Raw genomic sequence first — 12,867 nt, 5'->3', positions numbered from 1 at the left:
ATCTTCAATCTAAGCCTGGGCATGTGTCTGTCACATTTCATGAAGAAAAAAAAAAAGAAGGGAGCAAAACCATTAAGCTACGTTCTGGAATAACTTTTTTTGGTTATCTCATTCCTCGAATTCGGCATCAAGATTGTTATTACAAGAACTTTCCAAAAACTTTAACCACTGCATCATCCCGCTCTATAAGTTTTTTTAAGGAAATTAATCGTAACTAAAACCTCTAAATTCACCTTTGCCATCCACAAGCTTCATCGTATCATCTCAAGAAAAGCTTCAATTAGAGGAACTATTTCTATTTGGCTATCATTAAAAAAAACTAGTTCCACTTGTCAACCATTACGAACATCCAACATGATTGAAATCGGATGAAATATCATCATATCCACGTCATATTTATTTTATTTGATGAATACAAATACAGATATAGATATTATTCGGATGTAAAAATTCATATCTTTATTTATTCTAATCGTATACGGATACTAAAAATATAAATATAATTATGAATATTACTTAGATAATTAAATTTTATGATTATATAATCAAAGATATTACTAAATAGGTGATAATTCAAGTTAATAATATGTTTATCTAGTTGTGTATTTTTTTAAAAAAAATATTATATAAAATTATATAGGTTATATATAAATTTAAATATTTGGAAATGGATCGGATAGTTGTCTATTCATATTAATATTCATTTTTTTTATGGATGCAAATACGGATATGGATATTAAAAATTTATATCCATATCAGAATTGATTCAGATACGAAAATAGATCCAAACAGGTAATAGCCATACCATCTTTTAGTGATTTTTTTCTATATATATATATATATATATATATATATTTTCAATGTAATATTTATAGTTTGATTGTTGTCCTAAAAATAACCTTTTCCGGAGAAAAGGATGCAACTGCGCCACCCTTTTTTTTTTTTTTTTTTATCGGGATAACGAAGTGGCACCGTGACAGCCATTGCTAAAAAGAGTGAGCTTTACCAATAACCAGGATAACGAGTAGAGAGAAAGGGACAGAGTAGGGAGAAAAAAGAGTGAAGAAGAGAGAGACCAAGAGGCAGAAGAGAGAAAAACACTAATTCTTCTCCCTTAAAACAGGGGAGAGCTCATCTCTCCCTTCTCAAAGGACAAGGCTGGCGACCCACGGCAACCCCTCGATGGTGGAGGCTGTGGCAATGACCCACGGCAATGGTGGTCGGCCGGACGGGAAAAAGAAGAAAATGAAGACAGGGGAGGCCCTGTTCAACCAAATCTGACGGTCAGTCGATCCTGATCCAGGCAGCAATGGCAACCTTAGGATGGTGAGAAAGCTGGGAGGAGAGATGAAGCGTCCATTACCTTTGTTTCGGGCGAGGTCTCACGTGCGAGGCTGGGCGTTTACAGGCCGGTCTGACTGCTTTAAAACCGGTTTCTACATTGGGAACGAAGAACAGAGGAAATCCGAGAGCGCGTAGAAGTTCTACTCAAAACGTAGGGCGGCAATGTTTCCATATATTAGGGTTTTTTTTTTCCTTTTCTGGTAGAACGTCCCCTTTCCTTTTTATGTGAAATTTGTCTTTACAAAAAAAAGAGTCCTACTCCTATCATAACTCGCGTTTCCTTGCTCCTTTACTCTATAAATCACACCCTCTCCTCCATCAACAACCTCCACTTCTCTTTTCGAATCACGCCTTCTCTTTCATCAACAAAAACTCGGTGGAGTTCGTGTCCGTAATTTTTCACATCTAAGCATGGTAAATACTCTCTCTCACGCTCTCTTTTATACATCTAATTTGCGCTCTTCTTCCATCTTTTCATATTAATTTTTCCGAATAAATTTTGATATGACACAGGAGAAGATATTGGTGAAGATTTTAACGCCAAGTGATATGAAAAAATTCCTGATACCGAAAGTTGCCGAGCATGAGTTCCCATGCATGTCAAAAAAAGTCAGATTTTCTGATCGGGATGGCGAAGCATGGGAATTTCAATATTTATTCTACCACAATAAATGCATAAAAGGCCAACGTATTTACAATACAACACGTCGTTTGCTTTCTGCAGGATGGCCTAAATTTGTAAAACAAAAGGGCCTGCAGCCAGATGATATGATTGTCTTCTACAAATGCTGGAGCCTGGGAAATACGTATTTTTTGATTGATATTCAATACAAAAATCATATATATAGCATTTACACCTCTTTGACTCAAACCGGAGAGAAGAAGGGGGAGACTAATAGAAATACATCCTCTCTGACTCACATAGAAGAGGAAAAGATGGAGAAAAAAAGGATCAAACTGTTTGGTGTCTGGATTGGTTAGAGAAGTTTTTATTTCCTCTAGTATATTAGTCTTTCTTTCGAGTCATGTTGGTAATGCTAGTTCTTCCATTTTAATATTCATGTTAGAAACTAGTTTCGTATAAATAAAGTGATTTTTTTTCATGGATCTCCTCTCTCTTTCTCTCTCTTCTATTTTATCTTTTGAAATACAATGAGATGGCTGCTATCTGGTTTTGAACTGGTTAGAACCTCTCTCCAATGCACGCAATAGGAGAGATTATGAAGCAAGCCTTTATATGTGTGCTACATGGTTATTAGTACAAAACAGCAAGAGAGAATTTGCAGCTTTTTCTCCCTAAATTTTCTTAAATTAAATATTTTAATTTGATGTGTTCGCATGAGTTGCCGTACTATTAATTGCAAATTGAATTAGCATTGCTATAATGCTATGTCTTATATTACCATGCAAACTGTAATAAAGTTTGGGCCAAGGAGAATGCTTTTGGATTGCCTCGTTCGTTCCCTATCAAGTTTCCTAATATAATTTTCAGGGATTCGATCAAGCTAGCACCCCAACCAGGCATGAAACCGTTTCCATCCGTCCATAATTCTACTTCACCTCAACCTTCTCATACGTCTGAAACGCAGGGAAACAAGAGAATCCACCCATGCTTATCGAGCTGGTCCTGTGCAAGCTAGTTCTGGTTCGCTTCGCTTTTGAAGACCTATGGTTTCGTAGGCACATTTTAAAGAACCAAAGATCGAACTAGGCATAGAGATTCTGCAAAAGCCATGATCTTTGACCATTGTCCTGATATGATCAGGCTAAATCCTGAGCCATGCGATGACAACTCTACAGGGTTTGAGCCTCCCATTGCAATCACATGCTGCGAGTCTTGAGAGTGGGTTGGTTCCTTCAAGAGCTTAAAAAAAAAAAAGAAAATAAAATTAAATAAGAGCAACCATTCCCATGGTTGCAAAGTATGGTTGGGGTGCATTAAGAGACCTTTGACCATTGAATTATATCATCTAGGCAGATTAGCTGACCCCACCACAAGGCGACACGAAAGGCCATGAGAGTTTGGTTTGTTTTTTTTTTTTTTTTTTGGTGTTTTTGGTGGGAATGATGTGTTCACACACCGTCACCGTCCAAGACATCAAGGGGACAATGGTAATGTTCGATACATACATATACATATACATGTATACATATATATATATATACACACACACATATATATATATATATGTATGTATGTATGTATGTATGTGTGTGTATGTATGTATGTGTATGTATAAATATATATATATATATCTATATATATATATAAATAAATATATATATATATATATATATGTGTGTGTGTGTGTGTATGTGTGTATATGTATATATATATCTTTGTGTGTGTGTTACGTGGCTCTAAAATTATGAGCCAAGTTTCTTATTTTAACATATAGTATATTTGTCATGATATTAATCTAACAGAATAATTCAAATCATATTGGTTTTATAAAATCAAGTCAAGAAGGGAAAAAATAATAGAATCAAGTCAATATTTCAATAATCAAGGGTCAACTATTATTTTAGCAATTGAAAAAATCTGTCAAGAGAACCAATCATAATTAGCAATAAGATTTTGACAATTAAAGAAATCTATCAAAAGAATCAATCATAACCGACAATCCTATTTTTTTGAATATTTCTTTCTAATTTATCTCTCTTTATTATATATATTCCTATTCTACACCACCATCTGCGAAAAAAAGCAAGAGAGTGAGAGTTTTAGACTTGAGAGCTTCTCTTTTGTGTGAGATTTGGGTGTATTAGGATTTTAGATTTGAGAGAAAATTAATATTTTTGTACTCTATTTTATTATAGTAATTTTTTTTTGCTCTGTCCTCCTCCATGGAGTAGGCACACTGCCGAACCACGTAAATTACTGTATCAGTATAATTTTTCTTCTCTCTTTACTTCTAATATCTTTCATAACAAATTGGTATCAGAGTCAGTTTCATGAGATCCATCGCTATGGCTTCTTCGTCATTTGATATTAAGAAATTAGATAGTACTGACAGATTTAATTTATGGGAAGTTAAGATGCATACAGTCCTAACATAAAAGGGCTTGAAAAAAGCACTGCTAAAAAAAGAGAAGATGGCCAGTAATTTTATAGAAGAGTAGAAGGAGGAGATGGATGATAAAGCTTTGACAGCGATCCACTTATTTCTGTCTGATGGGATTTTGCAAGAGATGCTTTCAGAGAAGGCAGCTACTAGCTTGTGGTTGAAGTTAGAATCTTTGTACATGACAGTCTCTTACTAACAAGTTATATTTGAAGCACCATTTGCATATGCTATGTATGGCTGAAGGTACACCCATAAAAACTCTTGTTGATGATTTTAATTCCATTATTACAGATTTAAAATCTATTGACGTTAAGATTGAAAAGGAAGATGAGGTCCTATTGTTATTGTGTTTTTTACCTCCCTCTTATAAGCATTTTAGAGAAATTTTTTTTTCGATAGAGAAACTATATCCTTAGAAGACGTTAAAGCTGCATTATTTTCTAAAGAGCTACTTAAAAAATATGTCTGGGAGTGTTATCGAAAGACAAGATGATGCTTTAGTTGCCAGGGGAAGCTTTAATGATAGGAGTTCAGGTAACAGTAGCCAGAAGCATAAGTCTAAGACAAGAAATAAAAATATGACTTGTCATTACTGCAAAAAAAAAAGGCATATTAAATCTGAATGTTATAAATTAAAAAATAAAGAACAGAATAACAAATAGGGTCAGGGTCAGAAAAAGATTGAAAAACAAGCAGAAACTAATATTGTGGGAGAAGATTCTGATGGTGCTGACTATGTTCTTACTACAACCAGTGATGCTTATTTCAAAAATAATTGACTCTTGAATTCAGTTTGTTCGTTCCATACGTATCCCAATAGAGACTGATTCTCTATCTATGAGACTATGAGCAGTGAAGTTATCCTAATGGGCAACAATGCAATTTGTAAAATTATAGGGATAGGAACGGTTCAAATTAGGATGCATGATGATGAAGTGAGGATTTTGACAGATGTTCGGTATATCCCTGAGATGAAGAAAAATCTAGTTTCTTTAGGTACTCTTGATGTTAAAGGGTATAAATATTCATTTGAAGGTGGAGTCATGAAGGTCAGTAGAGGTGCCTTGGTTGCTATGAAAGCAAAGAGACTGTTTTCAAATTTATATATCTTACAGGGTGCTACTGTTATAGGTTCAGTTACAATTTCTATATCTTTCATGTCTGACTCAGAGCTTACCAAGCTATGGCACATGAGACTTGATCATATGAGTGAGAGAGGACTACTCCTTTTAAGTAAGAGAGATCTTCTTTATGGTCAAAGTATAGGAAAGATCGATTTCTGTGAGCATTATATTTTTGGAAAGCAAAAGAGAGTTAGCTTCAATGCAGGAGTTCACAGAATAAAAGCTACTTTAGACTATATTCATTCTGATCTTTGAGGGCCTTCACGTATTTTTTTCATAGGTGGTGCTCGATATATGCTGACTTTTATTGATGATTACTCTAGGAAGACTTGGGTGTTCATACTGAAGCACAAGGGTGAAATGTTCAAAAACTTCAAGCAGTGAAAGGTGATGATAGAAAAGCAGACTGTTAAGAAGATTAAGTGACGTAAAACTGATAATGGGCTAGAATTCTATTCTTTTGAGTTTGATGAATACTATGAGAATGAAGGTATTATTACACACAAAACTATGAGGTACACACCACAGTAAAATAGAATAGCTGAGCATATGAATAGAACTTTATTGGAGAAAGCATGATACATACTTTTGAATGTTGGCTTGTCTAGGCAGTTCTGGACAGAAGTAGTCTCCACTGCATATTATTTAATGAATAGATCTCCTACTTCAGCTATAGAGTTCAAGACTCATGAAGAAGTATGGTTCGATAATCCTCTTATTTATTCTAATTGAGAGTGTTTGGTTGTCCTGCATATACTCATGTTGATGAAGGAAAGCTAGAGCCTAGAGCTAAAAAATATATTTTTCTTGGCTATGCATCTGGGATGAAAGGGTTTAGATTATGGTGTCCTAATCTCAAGTCACCAAAATTTATCATTAGTAGAGATGTTATTTTTGATGAGTATGCTATGATTAATCATAGACAGAAAAATATTATTAACTCTGAATCTACACAAATTAAAGGTAACATCAAGCAGATAGAGCTGGGTGCAGTTGATTCTAATCCTTTGTAGGATTTTACTTCTTAGTTTAATTCAGAATAGATGCTAGAAGTTAATTCAGAGTAGACTTCACAACAAGATGAGCCTTACTGCATTGCCAAGCATAAACAGAGGAGGGAGATAAAGCCATCTATCAGGTATAGCCATGTTGCACAGTCTATTCATACTGATTTTGTTGCTTATACTTTGTCTGTAACTCAAGAGAGATAGGTGACACTGGTGAGCCCTCCACATATTCAGAAGCAATTTTTGATATTGATTCTACTAAGTGGTTTGTGGCCATGCATGAAAAGATTGAGTCTCTGCATAAGAATAATACTTGGGACTTGATAAAAGCTCCTGAAGAAAAGAAGATTGTCGATTGCAAGTGGATTTTCAAGAAGAAAGAAGGTGTCTGGAGTAGAAGATGCTAGATACAAAGCATGTTTGGTAGCTAAAGGCTATAGTCAGGTTGCTGGTATTGATTTTAATGATGTCTTCTCTCTAGTAGTCAAGCATAGCTTTATTCATGTGTTACTCTCTTTAGTTGCCATGTATAATTTAGAATTAGAGCAGCTTGATGTTAAGACAGTTTTCTTACATGGAGAATTTAAAGAAATCATTTACATGCATTAGCCTGAAGTTTTTATTATTGAAGGCATGGAGGATCATGTATGCTTGCTTAAGAAATCGCTATACGGATTAAAACAGTCTCCTCGATAATGGTATAAGCGATTTGATTCTTTCATGATAGGTTATGATTATTTCAAGAGCAAATATGATAATTGTGTATACTTTAAAGAGCTTATTGATGGATTCTTTATTTACTTACTGTTGTATGTGGATGATATGCTTATTGCTGCTAAGGATATATTTGAGATTGACAGGTTAAAATCATAGCTTAGCAGTGAGTTTGAGATAAAACATTTAGGAGCAGCCAAAAAAATTTTTGGTATGGAGATTCAGTGAGATCGAAAGGCAGGAATGCTTCATTTAACTTAAAAAAATATATTGAGAAAATTTTGGAGTGTTTCAATATGAAAGATGCCAAACCGATTAGTACTCCACTTGTTGCCCACTTTAGACTTCCAGCTAGTTTATCTCCGTAGTCAGATAATGAGAAAAATCAAATGTCTGGCATTCCTTCTCTAGCACTGTTAGCAGTCTTATGTATGCCATGATTTGTACTCGTCCAGATATTTCACATACAGTCAATGTTATTAGTAGATATATATCTAATCCTGATAAAGAGTATTGGCTGGCAGTGAAATGAATATTTAGATATTTGTGAGGTACTTCTGATGTTTGCTTAGAGTTTGTAAAACATGGCAGCAGTATAGTTGGTTTTGTTGATTATGATTTTGCATGAGACCTTGATAAGAGGAGATCCATTACAGGTTATGTATTTGCTCTTAGTAGATATACTATTAGTTGGAAAGCTTCTTTACAGCCTATTGTTGCTTTATCGACAACAAAGGCTAGTACATTGCAGTGACATAAGCTATTAAAGAAGTTATTTGAAGGATAGGCTTATTTTGCTAACTCAGTTTGGTACTGATGTCACTACAACAAAACAGATTATTAACGATAAAAAATTTTTATCGCTAATAATCTATTTTCATCATTAATAATTATTAGCGATAAAATATTCATAAATAATTATTCATCATAAATAATCGCATCGTTGATAATATTTTATGATGAAAAAAATATTTCATCTCTAATAAAAGATATTTACGATGAATAATTTTCATCGTTAAAATATTTTCATCAAAAAATTTTAATTGTAAAAAAAGTATTTGCAATGATTTATAACATTGCTAAAAAATAAAATATTAATAGTGATGAAAATTTTTTCATCGCTGTTGGTGTAGAATTCCCATACCCTAGACTCCTAACATAATAGGGTCTCACATCAAGCATCTGATCCAGATCTCATCATCTATGGGTACGATCGAGCCCTCAGAGATAGGCTGGGATTTCATATCTATCATACGGTCCTGAAAATTAAAGTTATAGCTATCTTAATTTTATAATAAAAATTAGGCTGTAAATAAAAAAATAATTAAAAAAATTTATAAAGAGCTTCTGGCTCCCCATCATCCACTCTCTTGACCATCGTTGGTGGGTCCGCTGGTAGATATCGATCCTACCAGAAAGCTCGCCACTCTCAGCATCTCTCTATAATTTAAGAATTAATTAAAAAAATTTTAAATAACTATAAAATTATATGCTAATTAAAAATTTAAAATTACCTACTATGTGCTCCATGTGACGAGCAAACGATCTTGAACCCCCACAATGCAGTACGGTCAATCTCATCCGATTCACAATATTTTGGGCACATCTTCTCTGTACAGTTACTAGTTAAATTAGTAGATAATAAATTTAATTTAAGAATAAATAATTTAATCATTAAACTTAAAAAAAAAGTTTGGATATATAACTTGATATGCTGTATCCTCGTAATGTCGGCATATGACAGTCCAGTCATCTATAGTGATGCTGTCATAGGGCTGCTGCCGCACTGCATCCTCTCCATGATCCTGCACCACATGGTATCAATGTTGATGCATGTGATGACGATAATCTCTGAAATGCAACGATAAATGACTGTCCACGGCTCACCTCACACGATCCTCAAAATCAATGATGTCGAATACATCCTTCCAATAACAAATATTAGAAGAATACTATATAAATTAAATATTCAAAATATAATTTATTTTACTTGTAAGTGGATGTACAAAATCTCTCTCTGAGCTAGTAGAACGTGACGCCAATCGAAGAGCATCACGGGGGCATAGCTGTGGCATATGATGCCCAGCTCAGTCTGCCACGGCTTGCACCATCCCTTAATGGGCCTGGTGTAGTTAGCTGGTATTTCGATCCAGAGACGCTGTCCCAGATGCTCACATCTCCAACACTCTAGAGCGAGGTTCTTCGATGGACCTCGCCCTCGCTTCACTACAGATAAGGACTGACCTGAAACAACAATAAATAAATTATTAGTATTATAGCAATTCAAATAAAAAAATTAAATTTTATTATAAAAGAAGTATAATAATACCACTCGAGCCCGCTTCATTGGGACCCACCTCACTGAGATCCACCTCATTAGGACCTGCCAGTGCAGGATCCTCTGACAATGGAGCCGGTGCGGCAACGAAGATTGGTAAAGGTGCCTCAACCTCCGAGCTAGACTGTGAACGCGAACATCGTCGTCTGTCTCCTGATGCCATATCTGCAATAATTGATATATAAATAAATATAATATTAAATAATAAAAAAAAAATAAATAATATTCTAATGAATACAATTATATTGCATACCATTATTATAAGAGAAGATTGAACGAAGAATATAGATCTACTCATCAATATTTGTATCTTCCACGATGTGTAGATCTACTCATCAATTATATAGCATACCATCCCCACTGGCCCCGGTCCATGCCGCCAGTTCGGCCTGACCCCATCCCCGCAGGCCCCGACCTCATCCCCATCGGCTCGACCCCATCCCCACCAGCCCGACCCGGCCCCATCCCCATCGGCCCCCCGATGGCCCGAGGAAACACCGAAAAAAAAAAAACTTACCGATGGCGGATGTAGGCACCGCCGGCCAGGCCCGACCTGGCCCCATCCCCATCTGCTCGGCCCCATCCCCACCGGCCTGGCTCGGCCCCATCCCCGTCGGCCCCCTGATGGCCCGAGAAAACACCAAAAAAAAAACTTACCAACGGCTGATGCAGGTGCTGCCGGCTCAGCTCGACCCAGCCACATCCCCGCCGGCCCGGCCCCATCCCACCGATGGCTCGCAAAAATATCAAAAAAAAGAAAAAAAAATTACCGACAGTGGACGTAGGCACCGCCACCCCAGCCCCATCCCCACTGGCCCCTTGGTGGCCCGAGAAAACACCAAAAAAAATATTTACCGACGACGGATGCAGGCACCATCGGCCCGGCCCCATCCCCATCAGCCCCCCGATGGCTCGGGAAAATACCAAAAAATATTTTACCGATGGCGGATGCAGGCATCGCCAGCTCGGCCCGACCCGGCCCCATCCCTGCCGGCATCTCCTCCATCCCCGACGGCCCACCGGTGGCTCGAGAAAACACCAAAAAAAAAGACCTTACCTTACCGACGGATGGCGATGGTGATGGACGACAATGGCGATGGCAGACGGCGGACGATGACGATGGCTGGACGGCGGGGAGAGCAGAGAGGGGAAGGGGGGACCACTTTCGTGCAAAATCGGAGGGGGAGGGGAAGAAAATGGGTTTCAAGATGGGACTTGACAGAACGTGACCTATTAGCGACGAAAATTTTCGTCGCTAATAATTTATTTTCATCGCTAATACTTGCATGAAAAATATTATTTATGACGAAAGAAAAAATTTGGTCGTTAATAATGTTATTAACGACAAAAAAATTTCATCGCTAACAGTTTCCACCAAAAAAATATTTTTCACTAAAAAAGTTTTTTCACCAAAAAAAAAAATATTTGTGATGAAAAGCTTTGCATCGTTAATTATGTTATTAGTGAAGAAAAAATATTTTTGTCGCTAAACATTATTGAAAAGAAAGTTTATATATATATATATATATATATATATATATATGTATGTATGTATGCATGTATGTATGTATGTATGTAGCCAAGTTTGAATCAGATCGGCAGTATTTGGACTCAGATATGATCATATTAAAATTCTGTAATAGAAGTTCTAAATCAATGATTCAAGCCGTTGAATGTGATCTAATATCTCAAAGCTACTTGCACATAAAAAATCATATGATTTCTAATCTTTAACTTACGTATCTATGAGTCAAAAATTGAATAGTCCAAATAAAATTAAATTAGATATATTTTTTTGATCATTTGATGCATAGGTTAGGGATCTTCAAATCATATAATATTTTTGTATACAAGCAGTTTTGAAATAGTAGATTACATCCAATGATTTGGATTATTGATATAAGATTTTTGTTGTTCAGTTTTGATTTAATCAGATCTAAATATGTATATATTGGTTTGAAAGGATAAATACTTTGTAATCCTTACTGACCTCTAAAGATTTCACGATAAGTACCTCAAGTATTCATGCGTGGTCCTTGCCTCTAAAGATCACATCATAGGTACCTCAACGATTCATACGTCATTTTATCATGTTAGAATTCACTTATATTTTAGACCATGATTATGAAGTTATAATATAAGATGGGCAACCAACATAAACGTAAAAAAAAATTTAGAGATATAAGTTTAGTTTTATTTAGGATTGAATGAACAGTATTGTTTGATATTTATATGAGAATGGGTTTAGAAATGGAATCCAAATCTTCTAATAAAAAATTATTTAAACTAGATCACATTATCTAGGATGCATATTAGGTGACTTTATTTTAATTTTCTTATATAATCTATTATTTTCATCGTAAATACATATTATTTATGATATAATATTTTCATCGCAACTAATCTGTTATTTTTAAATTTTTTAAAATTTTTAAAATATTAACGATAAAATATTTTCATAGTAAAAAATTATATTAGTGATGAAAATATATTTTTTCGTTGCTAATAATTGAGTTTTTAAAATTTTTAAAATTTTTTATTTTTCACATATTAGCGGTGAAAATTTTTATCATAAATCATTAAGGATTTTGCGACGGATAAGTGAAATTCTGTCACAAATATGATTATTTACGACATAACCTTTTCGTCGCAACTAATCTTTTATTTTTAAATTTTTAAAACTTTTTAAATATTAACGATGCAAAAGTTTCATCATAAAAATAGGATTATTAGCAATGAAAAATCTATTTTCTGCACAAAACTCCTTGATTATTTAGGATAAAATATTTTCATCACTAATAGTCTAGTTTTTAAAAATTAAATTTTTTTATTTTTTACATATTAGCGTAAGAAATATTTCTCATAAATAATCAATAATTTTATGATGAAAATAAAAATTTTATCATAAATATGGGATTATTTATGATGTAACATTTTCATCGTAAATAATTTATATTTTTTTAATTTTTTTATTATTAGTGATGAAATATTTTTATCATCAAAATTTTTGAATTAGTGATGCAATCAAATTATTCATCATAAATATGTAAATTATTTATGATGAAAATTATTTCATCACTAATCATGAAGTTTTTAAATTTTAAATTTTTTTTTATTTTTTTAATATTAGTGATGAAAAAGATTCATCGTAAATGATTAGTATTTGGCATAGAAATATATTTTTTCATCATAAATATTTTATTATCTACGATAAAAATTTTTAAATTTTTAATTTTTTTTAAATATTTCGATGAAATTTTTACAGTTAATAA

The 12,867-nt window shown here is 34.2% G+C and overlaps 1 long non-coding RNA gene across 1 annotated transcript; it reads left to right on the top strand.

The window, feature by feature from the left end:
* The first annotated feature begins 1,056 nt into the window (after nucleotides 1-1,056).
* LOC140854308 (uncharacterized) lies at nucleotides 1,057-2,445 on the top strand. Its single transcript, XR_012137489.1, has 2 exons — nucleotides 1,057-1,758; nucleotides 1,858-2,445. It is a non-coding gene; the product is annotated as an uncharacterized lncRNA (long non-coding RNA).
* Nucleotides 2,446-12,867: the final 10,422 nt, after the last annotated feature.

This window comes from Elaeis guineensis, chromosome 16 (genome assembly GCF_000442705.2).
Source record: "Elaeis guineensis isolate ETL-2024a chromosome 16, EG11, whole genome shotgun sequence".
NCBI classification, from domain to species: Eukaryota; Viridiplantae; Streptophyta; class Magnoliopsida; order Arecales; family Arecaceae; genus Elaeis; species Elaeis guineensis.
Note: the sequence above shows the minus strand (reverse complement) of the source record. Positions and strands in the feature narration are given on the sequence as shown.